The 18,634-nt window shown below is 43.9% G+C and overlaps 1 protein-coding gene across 3 annotated transcripts in view; it reads left to right on the top strand.

Moving 5' to 3' along the window:
* csrnp3 (cysteine-serine-rich nuclear protein 3) overlaps positions 1 to 18,634 on the top strand; it is a 231,627-nt gene that overhangs the window by 174,319 nt on the left and 38,674 nt on the right. Inside the window, exon 1 of one of the 3 annotated variants that reach the window (XM_063052354.1) lies at positions 17,121 to 17,231. The exons of the other annotated variants lie outside the window; for them this stretch is intronic. The gene's annotated coding sequence lies outside the window, so the exon portion shown is untranslated. Of the gene's footprint in view, positions 1 to 17,120; positions 17,232 to 18,634 lie in introns of those variants that run through there. 3 annotated transcript variants of the gene reach the window in all.

The following is an 18,634-nucleotide window of genomic DNA, read 5'->3' as shown; positions in this document are numbered from 1 at the left end:
GAGCATGTTAACAGGGCATCAACCGAAAATGGGAACCACTTAGCCCTGACATCTCCTCTGTACCTACTTCCAAGCATCTTAAAACTGTGCCCTCTCACGTTAGCCATTTCAGCCCTGGGAAAAAGCCTCTGACTATCCACAGGATCAATGCCTCTCATCGTCTTATACACCTCTATCAGCTCACCTCTCATCCTCTGTTGCTCCTAAAGAAAAAAGGCTGAGTTCACTCAACCTATTCTCATAAGGCATGCTCCCAAATCCAGGCAACATCCTTGTAAATCTCCTCTGCACCCTTTCTATGGTTTCCATATCCTTCCTGTAGTGAGGTGACCAGAAATGAGCACAGTACTCCAAGTGGGGTCTGACCAGGGTCCTATATAGCTGCAACATTACCTCTCGACTCTTAAACTCAATCCCAGGATTAATGAAGGCCAATACACTATATGCCTTCTTAACCACACAGTCAATCTGTGCAGCAGTTTTGAGTGTCTTATGCACTCGGACCCCAAGGTCCCTCTGATCTTCCAAACTGCCAAGAGTCTGACCATTAATACTATATTTGACCTACCAAAATGAACCACCTCACACTTATCTGGGTTGAACACCATCTGCCACTTCTCAGCCCAGTTTTGCATCCTATTAATGTCCCACCACACTATCCACAACACCCCCGACCTTTGTGTCATCAGCAAATTTACTAACCCATCCCTCCACTTCCTCATCTAGGTCATTTATAAAAATCACGATGAGTAGAGGATCCCAGAACAGATCCCTGAGGCACACCACTGGTCACTGACCTCCATGCAGAATATGACCCGTCTACAACCACTCTTTGCCTTCTGTGGACAAGCCAGTTCTGGATCCACAAAGCAAGGTCCCCACGGATCCCATGCCTCCTTACTTCCTCAATAAGGCGTGCATGGGGTACCTTATCAAATGCCTTGCTGAAATCCATATACACTCCATCTACTGCTCTACTTTCATCAGTGTGTTTAGTCACATCCTCAAAAAAATTCAGTCAGGCTCGTAAGGCATGACCCACCTTTGACAAAGCCATGCTGACTATTCCTAATCATATTATGCCTCTCTGAACCCAAGGGAGCTGAGATGTCTCAACCCAAGCAAGGCTGCAGGACCGAATGGTGTCAGTACCAGGGTGCTCAAAGCCTGTGCCCCTCAGCTATGTGGAGTACTTCGCCATGTATTCAACCTGAGCCAGAGGCTCCGGAGGGTTCCTGTGCTGTGGAAGACGTCCTGCCTCGTCCCTGTGCCGAAGACGCCGCGCCCCAGCGGCCTCAATGACTGCAGACTGGTGGCATTGACCTCCCACATCATGAAGACCCTGGAGAGACTTGTTCTGGAGCTGCTCCGGCCTATGGTCAGGCCACACTTAGATCCCCTCCAGTTCGCCTACCAGCCCCGACTAGAAGCTGAGGATGCCATCGTCTACCTGCTGAACCGTGACTACGCCCACCTGGACAAGCCAGCGAGCACTGTGAGGGTCATGTTTTTTGACTTTTCCAGTGTGTTCAACACCATCCGCCCTGCTTTGCTGGGGAAGAAGCTGACAGCGATGCAGGTGGATGCTCCCCTGGTGCCATGGATTCTTGATTACCTGACTGGCAGACCACAGTATGTGTGCTTGCAACACTGTGTGTCCGACAGAGTGATCAGCAGCACTGGGGCTCCACAGGGGACTGTCTTGTCTCCCTTTCTCTTCACCATTTACACCTTGGACTTCAACTACTGCACAGAGTCTTGTCATCTTCAGAGGTTTTCTGATGACTCTGCCATAGTTGGATGCATCAGCAAGGGAGATGAGGTTGAGTACAGGGCTACGGTAGGAAACTTTGTCACATGGGGTGAGCAGAATTATCTGCAGCTTAATGTGAAAAAGACTAAGGAGCTGGCGGTAGACCTGAGGAGAGCTAAGGTACCGGTGACCCCTGTTTCCATCCGGGGGTCAGGGTGGACATGGTGGAGGATTACAAATACCTGGGGATACGGATTGACAATAAACTGGACTGGTCAAAGAACACTGAGGCTGTCTACAAGAAGGGTCAGAGCCGTCTCTATTTCCTGAGGAGACTGAGGTCCTTTAACATTTGCCGGACGATGCTGAGGATGTTCTACAAGTCTGTGGTGGCCAGTGCTATCATGTTTGCTGTTGTGTGCTGGGGCAGCAGGCTGAGGGTAGCAGGCACCAACAGAATCAACAAACTCATTCGTAAGGCCATTGATGTTGTGGGGATGGAACTGGACTCTCTGACAGTGGTATCTGAAAAGAGGATGCTATCCAAGTTGCATGCCATCTTGGACAATGTCTCCCATCCACTACATAATGTACTGGTTGGGCACAGGAGTACATTCAGCCAAAGACTCACTCCACCGAGATGCAACACAGAGTGTCATAGGAAGTCATTCCTGCCTGTGGCCATCAAACTTTACAACTCCTCCCTTGGATAGTCAGACACCCTGAGCCAATAGGCTGGTCCTGGACTTATTTCCTGGCATAATTTACATATTACTATTTAACTATTTATGGTTTTATTGCTATTTAATTATTTATGGTGCAACTGTAACGAAAACCAATTTCCCCCGGGATCAATAAAGTATGACTATGACTCTCGAAATGTCCATAAATCCTGCCTCTCAGGATCTTCTCCATCAACTTACCAACCACTGAAGTAAGTCTCACTGATCTATAATTTCCTGGGCTATCTCTGCTCCCTTTCTTGAATAAGGGAACAACATCTGCAACCCTCCAATCCTCCGTAACCTCTCCCATGCTCATTGGTGATGCAAAGATCATTACCAGAGGCTCAGCAAGCTCCTCCCCTCTGACTATCCACACGATCAATGCCTCCCACCATCTTATACACCACTATCAGGTCACCTCTCATACGTTAAATCAGGTCATCTCTCATACGGTAAATTCTATCTCCTTTACCGTAGCACTGGAGAGGGATAGGAGCAGACAAGTTAGGAAAACGTTTAATTGGAGTAAGGGGAAATATGAGGCTATCAGGGAAGAACTTGGAAGCATAAATTGGGAACAGATGTTCTCAGAACTGTATGGAAGAAATGTGGCAAATGTTCAGGGGATATTTGTGTGGAGTTCTGCATAGATACGTTCCAATGAGACATGGAAAGGATGGTAGGGTACAGGAACCATGGTATACAAAGGCTGTTGAAAACCTAGTCAAGAAGAAAAGTAAAGCTTACGAAAGGTTCAAAGAACTAGGTAGTGATAGAGATCTAGAAGATTATAAGGCTAGCACAAAGGAGCTTAAGTGCTGAGGCGCGTGAAGCCGATCCTGGAGCCCAGCCATTGCAGGGCAACAACTACTCCCAAACCTGGTGACGTGAGACTCAAGGCTCCTGCACCTCCCGCCTAATGGTGGCAGTAAGAAAAGAGGGAGATGGGTCAAACGCAGGCTGATGGGATGGGCTCAGGGGGGAATCTTGGCTGACATGGAGAAGTGAGCTGAACACTGTATAACTCACTGTATTGTATTATTCAGTGTGTAACACAACAAAATTAGAAAATTTGTGATTCAAGCAAAGAATTCAATCCATTTCCCACATAGAAGATGGTTAACCAGACAAATAATGGACAGGAATCTGTATATCTTTACTTAAGGAGGGACATGACACTCCAGGTGCAACCTCGCCAGGGAGCTGTATCACTTTCAGTGATGGAGGGCAAAGGCAATTGCCTGAGATGATGCACTCCCTACAGATCATCCTGACCAGGAAATAAATCAACAGTCTTTCACGACTGCTCGGTTCAAATCCTGCCACTCCCTCTGTCGCAGACATCAAAAGAAGAGCGGTCGTCCGCCATCACCTTCTCAAGAGAAATGATGGGTGTGCTATGGGTCCTGGCCTTGCCAGTGACACTGACCCTGAAAAATTAGTCAATACAAATGCAGTGTGGACATGGTATCAAATAGGAAGTAATATTGGGCATTTTGTCCGTGAAGAAAATTGATGAAGCAGTTTGGCTGAGTGTGGGATGACTGTCCACGGTTGTGGAAGCTGGATAAGTTTCTCATGACAACCGAGAGCAAGAATGTTTCTCTATTGTGCAGCTGGGAAAAGATCGTTCACAGTGACAGTGAGGAGTTGCTGAGCAGTGTGTCCACGCTGAGGCTGGAGTGCAGCACGTTTACAATACAGTGGTAGAGGGTGAAGGAGACCGTCTCTGGTGGTAGAGGCTGGATAGATTTCCCACCATAAGGGGTAGGGGTTGGAATCAGGCAGGTTATCCATGAGGATGCAGGGTATCAGCTCAGTGACCTTCGTCTGGTCAGGGAAAGTGATGAGGTGATAGACAGGAGCTATGGGCAAATAGTCATACCAGGGCCTGGGGTGACGGGTAAGTGGGCAACAGTCAGGAGAGGGAAGGGCAAGAGTCAGATACTACAGAGTACCCCTGTGGCTGTACCCCTTAGCAATAAGTACTCCTGTTCGAGTACTGTTGTGGGGCGGCAGCCTACCTGGGGAAGCAACAGTGGCTACGTCTCTGGCACAGAGTCTGGCCCTGTGGCTCAGAAAGGTAGGGAAAGGAAGTGGATGGCAACAGTGATAGGGGACTCTATAGTTATGGGGTCAGACAGGTGATTCTGCAGACGCAGGAAAGAAGCATGGATGGTAGTTTGCCTCCCAGGTGCCAAGGTCCGGGATGTTTCTGATCGCAATCCACGATATCCTGAAGTGGGAAGGTGAACAGCCAGAGGTCGTGGTACATATTGGTACCAACAACATAGATTGGAAAAGGGAGGAGGTCCTGAAAACAGACTGCAGGGAGTTAGGAGAGAAGCTGAGAAGCAGGTCCACAAGGGTAGTTATATCTGGGTTACTGCCTGTTCCACTCGACAGTGAGTACAGGAATGGAGTAAGGTAGAGGATAAATGCATTGCTGAGGGATTGGAGCAGGGGGCAGGGATTCAGATTTCTGGATCATTGGGACCTCTTTTGGGGCAGGCATGACCTGTACAATAAGGTTGGGTTGCATTTGAATCCAAGGGGGACCACTATCCTAGCAGGAAGGTTTGCTAAGGCTATTGGGGAGAGTTTAAACTAGGATTGCTGAGAAATGGGAACCGAACTGAAGAGATGGAGGAAGAGCCGGTTGGCTCACAAATAGAGAAAGCTTAGAGACAGTGTGAGAGGGAGGATAGGCAGGTGATAGAGGAGGCAAGCGCTCAGACTGATGGTTTGAGATGTGTCGATTTTAATACAAGGAGTATCATGAACAAAGCAGATGAGCTTAGAGTGTGGATTAGTACTTGGAGCTATGATGTTGTGACCATTACAGAGACTTGGATGGCTCAGGGGCAGGAATGGTTACTTCAAGTGCCAGGCTTTAGATGTTTCAGAAAGGATAAGGAGGGAGGCAAAAGAGGTGGGGGCGTGGCACTGCTGATCAGAGATAGTGACACGGCTGCAGAAAAGGAGGAAGTCATGGAGGGATTGTCTACTGAGTCTCTGTGGGTTGAAGTTAGGAACAGGAAGGGGTCAAGATCTTGACTGGGTGTTTTTTATAGACCACCCAATAGTAACAGGGACATCAAGGAACAGATAGGGAGACAGATTCTGGAACAGTGCAACAATAACAGGGTTGTCGTGATGGGAGATTTTAATTTCCCCAATATTGATAGGCATCTTCCTAGAGCAAGGGGTTTAGATGGGGTGGAGTTTGTTAGGTGTGTTCAGGAAGATTTCTTGATACAATATGTGGATAAGCCTACAAGAGGAGAGACTGTACTTGATCTGGTATTGGAAAATGAACCTGGTCAGGTGTCAGGTCTCTCAGTGGGAGAACATTTTGGAAATAGTGATCACAATTCTATTTCCTTTATCATAGCATTGGAGAGGGATGGGAGCAGACAAGTCAGGAAAATATTTAATTGGAGTAAGGGGAAATATGAAACTATCAGGCAGGAACGTAGAAGCGTTAATTGGGAGCAGATGTTCTCAGAGAAATGTATGGCAGAAATGTGGCAAATGTTCAGGGGATATTTGCATGATGTTCTGCATAGGTACATTCCAGTGAGACAGGGAAAGTATGATGGGGTACAGGAACAATGGTGTACAAAGGCTGTAGAATATCTAGTCAAAAATAAAATCTAGTCAAAAAGAAAAGCTTACAAAAGGTTCAAAAAAGTTAGGTAATAACAGAGATCTAGAAAATTATAAGGCTAACAAGAAGGAGTTAGGAATGAAATTAGGAGCGCCAGAAGGGGCCATTAGAAGGTCTTAGCGAGCAGAATTAAGGAAAACCCCAAGGCATTCTACAAGTATGTGAAGAGCAAGAGGATAAGACGTCAGAGAATAGGACCAATCAAGTGTGACAGTGGAAAAGTGTGTATGGAACTGGAGGAGGTAGAGGAGGTACTTAATGAATACCTTGCTTCAATATTCAGTACGGAAAAGGACCTTGGCGATTGTAGGGATGACTTACAGCGAACTGAAAAGCATTGCTTGTTAGGGAAAATATTACAGCAGTGCTCAGGCAGGACAGATTAGGGGGCTTGTCTACAGAGTCCTTATGGGTGGAGCTGAGAAACAGGAAAGGTATGGCCACATTAGTGGGATTGTATTACAGACCACCCAATAGTCAACGAGACTTGGAAAAGCAAATCTGCAGAGAGATAGCAGGCAACTGCAGGAAACATAAAGTTGTGGTGGTAGGGGATTTTAATTTTCCATACATTGATTGGGACTCCCATACTGTTAGGGGTCTAGATGGTTTAGAGTTTGTAAAATGTGTTCAGGAAAGTTTTCTAAATCAATATATAGAGGGACCAACTAGAGGGGATGCAATATTGGATCTCCTGTTAGGAAACGAATTAGGGCAAGTGATGGAAGTCTGTGTAGGGGAGCACTTTGGTTCCAGTGATCATAACACCATTAGTTTCAATTTGATCATGGACAAGGATAGATCTGGTCCTAGGGTTCAGGTTCTGAACTGGAAGAAGGCCAAATTTGAAGAAATGAGAAAGGATCTAAAAAGTGTGGATTGGGACAGGTTGTTCTCTGGCAAAGATGTGATTGGTAGGTGGGAAGCCTTTGAAGGGGAAATTTTGAGAGTGCAGAGTTTGTATGTTCCTGTCAGGATTAAAGGCAAATTGAATAGGAATAAGGAACCTTGGTTCTCAAGGGATATTGCAACTCTGATAAAGAAGAAGAGGGAGTTGTATGAAATGTATAGGAAACGGGGTAAATCAGGTGCTTGAGGAGTATAAGAAGTGCAAGAAAATACTTAAGAAAGAAATCAGGAGGGCTAAAAGAAGACATGAGGTTGCCTTGGCAGTCAAAGTGAAGGATAATCCAAAGAGCTTTTACAAGTATATTAAGAGCAAAAGGATTGTAAGGGATAAAATTGGTCCTCTTGAAGATCAGAGTGGTCGGCTTTGTGTGGAACCAAAGGAAATGGGGGAGATCTTAAATAGGTTTTTTGCGTCTGTATTTACTAAGGAAGCTGGCATGAAATCTATGGAATTGAGGGAATCAAGTAGTGAGACCATGGAAACTGTACAGATTGAAAAGGAGGAGGTCCTTGCTGTCTTGAGGAAAATTAAAGTGGATAAATCCCCGGGACCTGACAGAATGTTCCCTCGGACCTTGAAGGAGACTAGTGTTGAAATTGCGGGGGCCCTAGCAGAAATATTTAAAATGTCGCTGTCTACGGGTGAAGTGCCGGAGGATTGGAGAGTGGCTCATGTTGTTCCGTTGTTTAAAAAAGGATCGAAAAGTAATCCGGGAAATTATAGGCCGGTGAGTTTAACGTCAGTAGTAGGTAAGTTATTGGAGGGAGTACTAAGAGACAGAATCTACAAGCATTTGGATAGACAGGGGCTTATTAGGGAGAGTCAACATAGCTTTGTGCGTGGTAGGTCATGTTTGACCAATCTGTTGGAGTTTTTCGAGGAGGTTACCAGGAAAGTGGATGAAGGGAAGGCAGTGGATATTGTCTACATGGACTTCAGTAAGGCCTTTGACAAGGTCCTGCATGGGAGGTTAGTTAGGAAAATTCAGTGGCTAGGTATACATGGAGAGGTGGTAAATTGGAGTAGACATTGGCTCGATGGAGGAAGCCAGGGAGTGGTGGTAGAGAATTGCTTCTCTGAGTGGAGGCCTGTGTCTAGTGGTGTGCCACAGGGATCAGTGCTGGGTCCATTGTTATTTGTCATCTATATCAATGATCTGGATGATAATGTGGTAAATTGGATCAGCAAGTTTGCTGATGATACAAAGATTGGAGGTGTAGTAGACAGTGAGGAAGGTTTTCAGAGCCTGCAGAGGGATTTGGACCAGCTGGAAAAATGGGCTGAAAATGGCAGATGGAGTTTAATACTGACAAGTGTGAGGTATTGCACGTTGGAAGGACAAACCAAGGTAGAACATACAGGGTTAATGGTAAGGCACTGAGGAGTGCAGTGGAACAGAGGGATCTGGGAATACAGATACAAAATTCCCTAAAAAGTGTCGTCACAGGTAGATAGGGTCGTAAAGAGAGCTTTTGGTACATTGGCCTTTATTAATCGAAGTATTGAGTATAAGAGCTGGAATGTTATGATGAGGTTGTATAAGGCATTGGTGAGGCCGAATCTGGAGTATTGTGTTCAGTTTTGGTCACCAAATTACAGGAAGGATATAAATAAGGTTGAAAGAGTGCAGAGAAGGTTTACAAGGATGTTGCCGGGACTTGAGAAACTCAGTTACAGAGAAAGGTTGAATAGGTTAGGACTTTATTCCCTGGAGCGTAGAAGAATGAGGGGAGATTTGATAAAGGTATATAAAATTATGATGGGTATAGATAGAGTGAATGCAAGCAGGCTTTTTCCACTGAGGCAAGGGGAGAAAAAAACCAGAGGACATGGGTTAAGGGTGAGGGGGGAAAAGTTTAAAGGGAACATTAGTGGGGGCTTCTTCACACAGAGAGTGGTGGGAGTATGGAATGAGCTGCCAGACGAGGTGGTAAATGCGGGTTCTTTTTTAACATTTAAGAATAAATTGGACAGATACATGGATGGGAAGTGTATGGAGGGATATGATCCGTGTGCAGGTCAGTGGGACTAGGCAGAAAATGGTTCGGCACAGCCAAGAAGGGCCAAAGGGCCTGTTTCTGTGCTGTAGTTTCTATGGTTCTATGGTTCAGCATGTAGACATTAAGAAAGAGGATGTGCTGGAGCTTTTGGAAAACATCAAGTTGGATAAGTCACCAGGAAAGGATGAGATATACCCTAGGCTACTGTGAGAGGCGAGGGAGGAGATTGCTGAGCCTCTCCGGGATGGGAGAGGTTCCGGAGGATTGAAGGGTTACAGCTGTTGGGACTAGAGATTGCCCAGGAAATTATAGACCAGTTAGTCTTACTTCAGTCGTTGGCAAGTTGGTGGAGAAGATCCTGAGAAGCAGGATTTATGAACATTTGGAGAGGCATAATATGAGGAATAGTCAGCATTGCTTTGTCAAAGGCAGGTTGTGTCTTACAAACCTGATTGAATTTTTTGAGGATGTGACTAAACACATTGATGAAGGTCGAGCTGTAGATGTAGAGTATATGGATTTTAACAAGGCTTTTGATAAGGTACCCAATGCAAGGCTTATTGAGAACATAAGGAGGCGTGGGTCCAAGGGGACCTTGCTTTGTGGATCCAGAATTAGCTTGCCCACAGAAAACAAAGAGTGGTTGTAGACAGATCATATTCTGCATGGAGGTTGGTGACCAGTGGTGTGCCTCAGGGATCTGTTCTGGGACCCCTACTCTTAGTGATTTTTATAAATGACCTGGATGAGGAAGTGGAGGGATGGGTTTGTAAATTTGCTGATGGCACAAAGGTTGGCGGTGTTGTGGATAGTGTGGAGGGCTGTCAGAGGTTACAGCGGGACATCGATAGGATGCAAAACTGGGCTGAGAAGTGGCAGATGGAGTTCAACCCAGATAAGTGTGAGGTGATTCATTTTGGTAGGTTAAATATAATGACAGAATATAGTATTAATGGTAAGACTCTTGGCAGTGTGGAGGATCTGAGGAATCTTGGAATCCGAGTCCATAGGACACTCAAAACTGCTGCTCAGGTTGATTCCGTAGTTAAGAAGGCATACAGTGTGTTCGTCTTCATCAACAGTGAGAATGAGTTCAAGAGCTGAGAGGTAATGTTCCAGCTATATAGGACCCTGGTCAGACCCCACTTGGAGTACTGTGCTCAGTTCTAGTCACCTCACTACAGGAAGGATGTGGAAACCATAGAAAGGGTGCAGAGGAGAATTACAAGGGTGTTGCCTGGATTGGAGAGCATGCCTTATGAGAATAGGTTGAGTGAACTCAGCCTTTTTTCCTTGGAGCGACGGAGGATGAGAGGTGACCTGATAGAGGTGTATAAGATGATGAGAGGCATTGATCGTGTGGATAGTCAGAGGCTTTTTCCCAGGGCTGAAATAGCTAACATGAGAGGGCACAGTTTTAAGGTGCTTGGAAGTAGGTACAGAGGAGATGTCAGGGGTAAATTTTATACACAGAGTGGTGAGTGTGTGGAATGGGTTGCCGGCGACAGTGGTGGAGGCAGATACAATAGGGTCTTTTAAGAGACTCTAGGATAGGTAAATGGGCTGCGGGTAACCCTAGGTAGTTTCCAAAGTAAGTTCTTGTTCGGCACAGCATTGTGGGCTGAAGGACCTATATTGGGCTGTAGGTTTTCTATGTTTCCATCTTCCATAGTGACAGTGTGCAGGAAAGTGGATTTGCAGAAAAGAGAAGTTCGAAGGATCCATGACGGGCTATGGTAGAGGGCTGGAGAAGTCTCTTACTGGCGCCACAGCTCTTGCGTCTTTAATTGCTGGATTCCTGACCTCTGGGTGACCCTTGCAGCAGAGAGAGGTGTTAAGTTACTCTTGCAGTTGTGTTAATGATATATCCAGACCTATGGTGGATATGCTCTGAAGAATGGACAATCTGATATCTACTCACAAGAAATGGTCAACTAAACGTGATTGAAAGTTGAGGGTCACTTTCCATTCAAGGATTAAACTTACACCATTGCCGGAAGCTTTTCCACCCAGAAATATTAAGTAATTATGATTGACTAAGGATGGTTGAAAAAAAAAACTAGAGTAAAATAGCACTGGACAACAATTTTTTCAGAAATATCGCTTCCTCAGAATTGTTTTGTTTATGATAGACTGCTTGATACTGAATGCAAATATAATTTAAGACTGCCTGTATCACATAGGAATTTGGAGAAACAAGAATTAACTTCTATTGAATATAATGTATTTAATTGCATAATGGTGTTGATGTTTTGCAATAGTTCAACTGAGCTAAAATGTTTTGTTGATGATTTTCATTTGTACTCAGTGTCTGAGGTTTGTCAATTAAGTGTCCAACAATAATCATCCAAGATTGCTGTCAACCAGATGCATGTAGTTTGGTGTTCTGTAGTTGCCAAGAAAATTTTCAACAACATCCTTGAATGCCTTCTATGTGATTTTCTCCAATCCCACTAGAAGTTCTTCGAATTGCCTATCATTGATAACCTGTTTGATTTGTGGACCACCGAAAAATGCCTTCCTTAATCTTGCCATAATTTATTCTAGGAAACATCTGTCTCAAATATAGAAATCCTTCACAGAAATGATAGCCTTTCTAAAATCTGCCCTGCCATGCAGCATCCGCCCTGCCTCACCATGTCCAGGAATGCCTGGGCAAGATAGAAAACTTTTCAGCTTATATTGTGGACAATATTTGAATTGACCTGAATGATGAGTTGAAATAACACATATACGCAATTTTTTTTCAAAAAACGGGGTGTGTTCGGGAAATCTCATTCCAACTTTCATGACCAGCAGCCCGAATTCCATAAGATACACCCAAAAGTATTCAGGAAGCAAAACCTTTGTTGTCCAGTGTAATTGATTCATACATTGCAAGTTGCTGTGGCCAAATGATATATCACAGATATATTACCCTCTTCCTCTCAGGCACTCCTCACAGTTCAGGAACTATATCTGTGTCAGAGATTTTATTTTGGAATCGGAATCGGGTTTCAATATCACTTGCATGTACTGTGAAACCTGTTGTTTTGAGGCCAAAGTACATTGCAGTATATAATAATAAAAATAGCTATACATTAGAATAAGAAATATATACAGTCGATTCTGGTTAATTGGGCCTTTGATTAATTGGGGTATCTGCTTACTTGGAACAGCTGTTAAATAAGCAAAAAATGGGATTGCCTTCGTATATTTGGGGCACTATGCTACTTAATAGGGACAGGAGACTGTTGTCAATTAGTTTTTAACTGGCAGCAGTCATGTCCACTTTGTGTGGCTGTTAGACACTACAATGTGCTTAGATTGAACAGTTTTTAAATAACTGCAGTTGTGCGTGTTTGTGTTCAAAAAGCAGTGATTTTTGTCATTGATAGTTGGCAAGATATAAGCATTAAGGCAATTCAGAACTGCTTTGCTCAGTGTGGTTTCAAGCATTCAAACTTGGAGATGCCAGAAACAAAAAGGAGTGAAAATTAAACAATTTCAGTACTTCAGCAAGTTAGGAACTGCAAGGAATTTGAAGGTAACAACAATCATCTGGAATTTTACAATGAAAATGAAGCTTAGGATACAATTCTTGAAAGTATTGTGTATTTAATATTTAAGTAATATTGTAAATATAAAGTTTGATTAAACATTCTTTGTTTACATAATTCATTACGGGTTATATGTAAGAAGCATGTGAATGGCATACATCATAACGACACCATGTTGGAGGGATTGAAGGCAGATAAATCCCCAGGGCCAGATGGTCTGCATCCTAGAGTGCTTAAGGAAGTAGCCCAAGAAATAGTGGATGCATTAGTGATAATTTTTCAAAACTCGTTAGATTCTGGACTAGTTCCTGAGGATTGGAGGGTGGCTAATGTAACTCTACTTTTTAAAAAAGGAGGGAGAGAGAAACCGGGGAATTATAGACCGGTTAGCCTAACGTCGGTGGTGGGGAAACTGCTGGAGTCAGTTATCAAGGATGTGATAACAGCACATTTGGAAAGCGGTGAAATGATTGGACAAAGTCAGCATGGATTTGTGAAAGGAAAATCATGTCTGACGAATCTCATAGAATTTTTTGAGGATGTAACTAGTAGAGTGGATAGGGGAGAACCAGTGGATGTGGTATATTTGGATTTTCAAAAGGCTTTTGACAAGGTCCCACACAGGAGATTAGTGTGCAAACTTAAAGCACACGGTATTGGGGGTAAGGTATTGGTGTGGGTAGAGAATTGGTTAGCAGACAGGAAGCAAAGAGTGGGAATAAACGGGACCTTTTCAGAATGGCAGGCGGTGATTAGTGGGGTACCGCAAGGCTCAGTGCTGGGACCCCAGTTGTTTACAATATATATTAATGACTTGGATGAGGGAATTAAATGCAGCATCTCCAAGTTTGCGGATGACACGAAGCTGGGCGGCAGTGTTAGCTGTGAGGAGGATGCTAAGAGGATGCAGGGTGACTTGGATAGGTTGGGTGAGTGGGCAAACTCATGGCAGATGCAATTTAATGTGGATAAATGTGAAGTTATCCACTTTGGTGGCAAAAATAGGAAAACAGATTATTATCTGAATGTTGGCCGATTAGGAAAAGGGGAGGTGCAACGAGACCTGGGTGTCATTATACACCAGTCATTGAAAGTGGGCATGCAGGTACAGCAGGCGGTGAAAAAGGCGAATGGTATGCTGGCATTTATAGCAAGAGGATTCGAGTACAGGAGCAGGGAGGTACTACTGCAGTTGTACAAGGCCTTGGTGAGACCACACCTGGAGTATTGTGTGCAGTTTTGGTCCCCTAATCTGAGGAAAGACATCCTTGCCATAGAGGGAGTACAAAGAAGGTTCACTAGATTGATTCCTGGGATGGCAGGACTTTCATATGAAGAAAGACTGGATGAACTGGGCTTGTACTCGTTGGAATTTAGAAGATTGAGGGGGGATCTGATTGAAACGTATAAGATCCTAAAGGGATTGGACAGGCTAGATGCAGGAAGATTGTTCCCGATGTTGGGGAAGTCCAGAACGAGAGGCCACAGTTTGAGGATAGAGGGGAAGCCTTTTAGGACCGAGATTAGGAAAAACTTCTTCACACAGAGAGTGGTGAATCTGTGGAATTCTCTGCCACGGGAAACAGTTGGGGCCAGTTCATTGGCTATATTTAAGAGGGAGTTAGATATGGCCCTTGTGGCTACGGGGGTCAGGGGGTATGGAGGGAAGGCTGGGGCGGGGTTCTGAGTTGGATGATCAGCCATGATCATAATAAATGGCGGTGCAGGCTCGAAGGACCTAATGGCCTACTCCTGCACCTATTTTCTATGTTTCTATGTCATGTGCACAGCTCACTAAAGTGAACCGAAGTAAACTTGTTTTCCTGGGTTCCCATGTTTTTGTTTCTACTAATTTCTGGAATTACAAAACATAAAGCATTGAATGAAGGCAGTCCATTTCCTGCACTAGAAGTCTGTGCTGATTTTGTTCATTTAGAGTCCAGCAAATGGGCACGGCAGCATACACTGGATGAATCAACTTGATCATGGACAAGGATAGATATGGTCCTAGGGTTGAGGTTCTTAACTGGAAGAAGGCCAAATTTGAAGAAATGAGAAAGGATCTAAAAAGCGTGGATTGGGATAGGTTGTTCTCTGGCAAGGATGAGATCAGTAGGTGGGAAGCCTTCAAAGGAGAAATTTTGAGAGTGCAGAATTTGTATGTTCCTGTCAGGATTAAAGGCAATGTGAATAGTAATAAGGAACCTTGGTTCTCAAGGGATATTGCAACTCTGATAAAGAAGAAGAGGGAGTTGTATGACATGTATAGGAAGCAGGGAGTAAATAAGGTGCTTGAGGAGTATAAGAAGTGCAAGAAAATATTTAAGAAAGAAATCAGGAGGGCTAAAAGAAGACATGAGGTTGCCTTGGCAGTCAAAGTGAAGGATAATCCAAAGAGCTTTTATAGGTATATTAAGAGCAAAAGGATTGTAAGGGATAAAATTGGTCCTCTTGAAGATCAGAGTGGTTGGCTATGTGTGGAACCAAAGGAAATGGGGGAGATCTTAAATAGGTTTTTTGCATCCGTATTTACTGAGGAAACTGGCTTGAAGTCTATGGAATTAAGGGAAACAAGTAGTGAGATCATGGAAACTGGACAGATCGAAAAGGAGGAGGTCCTTGCTGTCTTGAGGAAAATTAAAGTGGATAAATCCCCGGGACCTGACAGGGTGTTCCCTCAGACCTTGAAGGAGACTAGTGTTGAAATTGCAGGGGCCCTAGCAGAAATATTTATGATGTCGCTGTCTACAGGTGAGGTGCCGGAGGATTGGAGAGTGGCTCATGTTGTTCCGTTGTTTAAAAAAGGATCAAAAAGTAATCTGGGAAATTATAGGCCAGTAAGTTTAACGTCAGTAGTAGGTAAGTTATTGGAGGAAGTACTAAGAGACAGAATCTACAAGCATTTGGATAGACAGGGACTTATTAGGGAGAGTCAACATGGCTTTGTGCGTGGTAGGTCATGTTTGACCAATCTATTGGAGTTTTTCGAGGAGGTTACCAGGAAAGTGGATGAAGGGAAGGCAGTGGATATTGTCTACATGGACTTCAGTAAGGCCTTTGACAAGGTCCCACATGGGAGGTTAGTTAGGAAATTCAGTCGCTAGGTTTATATGGAGAAGTGGTAAATTGGATTAGACATTGGTTCAATGGAAGAAGCCAGGGAGTGGTGGTAGAGAATTGCTTCTCGGAGTGGAGGCCTGTGACTAGTGGTGTGCCACAGGGATCAGTGCTGGGTCCATTGTTATTTGTCATCTATATCAATGATCTGAATGATAATGTGGTAAATTGGATCAGCAAATTTGCTGATGATACAAAGACTGGAGGTGTAGTAGACAGTGAGGAAGGTTTTCAGAGCCTGCAGAGGGAATTGGACCAGCTGGAAAAATGGGCTGAAAAATGGCAGATGGAGTTTAATACAGACAAGTGTGAGGTATTGCACGTTGGAAGGACAAACTAAGGTAGAACATACAGGGTTAATGGTAAGGCACTGAGTGCAATGGAACAGAGGGATCTGGGAATACAGATACGAAATTCCCTATAAGTGGCATCACAGGTAGATAGGGTCGTAAAGAGAGCTTTTGGTACATTGGCCTTTATTAATCAAAGTATTGAGTATAAAAGCTGGAATGTTATGATGAGGTTGTATAAGGCATTGGTGAGGCTGAATCTGGAGTATTGTGTTCAGTTTTGGTCACCAAATTACAGGAAGGATATTAATAAGGTTGAAAGAGTGCCGAGAAGGTTTACAAGGATGTTGCCGGGACTTGAGAAACTCAGTTACAGAGAAAGGTTGAATAGGTTAGGACTTTATTCCCTGGAGCGTAGAAGAATGAGGGGAGATTTGATAGAGGTATATAAAACTGTGATGGGTATAGATAGAGTGAATGCAAGCAGGCTTTTTCCACTGAGGCAAGGGGAGAAAAAAACCAGAGGACATGGGTTAAGGGTGAGGGGGGAAAAGTTTAAAGGGAACATTGGGGGGCGGGGGGGCTTCTTCACACAGAGAGTGGTGCGAGTATGGAATGAGCTGCCAGGCGAGGTGGTAAATGCGGGTTCTTTTTTAACATTTAAGAATAAATTGGACAGATACATGGATGGGAGGTGTATGGAGGGATATGGTCCGTGTGCAGGTCAGTGGGACTAGGCAGAAAATGGTTCGGCACAGCCAAGAAGGGCCAAAGGGCCTGTTTCTGTGCTGTAGTTTCTATGGTTCTATGGTAATTCTTCTATCATTAACTATTAGTAACTAATACACAGTTTTATAGTACTGTAGTAAGATTGGTATTGTTCTAGTTGGTTCTGTATTTTATTTTAATATAGGATTTGTTTTTCAGTTAAATGGTATTTTGTCTTTTTTATATCTTTTTCATGAATCTTCCGCTGATTGGAACAGCCACTCAATTAGGCCAAAACGTACTGGCCCCGATGTATCTCATTTAGTTGGAATCTACTATGTGTTCATTCTCAGCTCAAAAATCAGATGGCAGAGTGAAAGAAGCTGTTCCTGAAACATTGAGTGTGTCTTCAGACTCCTGAACCGCCTCCCTGATAGTATCAATGAGAAGAGGGCATGTCCCGGGTGATGGGGCTCCTTAAGGATGGATGTCGCCTTTTTGAGGCATCAGCTTTTGAAGGTATCCAAGGCTTGTGTCCATGATGGAGCTGGGTGTGTTTACAAATTTCTCCAGCTTTTTCTGATCCTGTGCAGTGGCCTCTCCGTATTAGACGGTGATACAACCAGTTTGAATGCTCTCCATGGTACATCTTTAGAGATATGTGAGGGTCTTTGTTGACAAACCAAGTCTCCTCAAGCTCCTAATGAAATCTAGCCACTGTCATGTCTTCTTTGTAATTGCATCAGTATGTTGGGCCCAGAATAGATCTTTAGAGATGTTGACACCCAGGAACTTGAAATTGCTCTCCCTTTCTACTCCTGATCCCTCAATGAGAACTGATGTGTGTTCCCTTGACTTTCCCTTCTTGAAGTCCACAATCAATTCCTTGGTTTTACTGACGTTGAATGCAAGGTTGCTATTTCAACATCACTCAACCAGCTGATCTATCTCACTCCTGTACATCTCCTCAACACCTTCTGAAATTCTGCCAACAATAGTTATGCCATTGGCAAATTTATAGCTGGCATTTGAGCTGTACTTAACCACACAGTCGCCGATATAAAGAGTGTAGAGCAGTGGGCTAAGCACACATCCTTGAGGTACGCCACTGTTGATTGACAGTAAGGGGGAGATATTGTGGTCTCCCGTTGAGGAAATCAAGAATCCATTTGTACAATGAGGTACAGAGACACAGGTCTTGAAGCTTGTTGGTTGGAACTGAGGGTATGATTGTGTTGAACACTGAGCGGTAATCAATGAACAGCAGCCTAATATACTGTTGGTGTTGCTATTGGCCAAGTGGAAAGTCAGATTTAATCTCCTGTAGACGTCCTGTGGCGATAAGCAAATTGCAGTGGGTCCAGGTCGTTGTTTGGGCAGGAGTTATTTCTGGCCACGGCTAACCTCTCAAAACAGTTCATCATGGTAGAAAACTGGGTGATAGATATTGAGGCAGTTCACCCTGCTCTTCTTGGGCACTGGTATAATTGTTACTCTTTTTAAGCTGGTGGAGTCCACCGACTGCAGCAGTGAGAGACTGAAAATGCACTTGAACACTCCTACCAGTTTGATTGGCACAGATTTTCAGTGCACTACCAGGTACACAATCAAGATCACTTTTCAGGTCATTTAATCTCATCGTTGAAGAATTTGGTAAAGAAATGAAAAAATAATAAGGGTGGAAAAATATCCATGAAGTGGATTGATGTGCATTGTTAGAAAGCAAAGCCATCAGTTGTATAAATGTGTCAAGTTCAGTTACTACTTTTGTACTCAAGTTCTAAGACCTTAGCTCAAATACAGTGTATATTAATTCAGATCCATTTAATAGAACCAGTATTATTAATTACCATTTCAAAAATTCATTTAATATGTTAATAAATTCATGTTTCTTCATAAAATGTTGATTTTTTTTTTAATTT

This window comes from Mobula hypostoma, chromosome 6 (assembly GCF_963921235.1).
Source record: "Mobula hypostoma chromosome 6, sMobHyp1.1, whole genome shotgun sequence".
NCBI lineage: Eukaryota > Metazoa > Chordata > Chondrichthyes > Myliobatiformes > Myliobatidae > Mobula > Mobula hypostoma.
The sequence above is the reverse complement of the archived record's forward strand: the minus strand, read 5'-3'. Positions and strand labels throughout refer to the sequence as shown.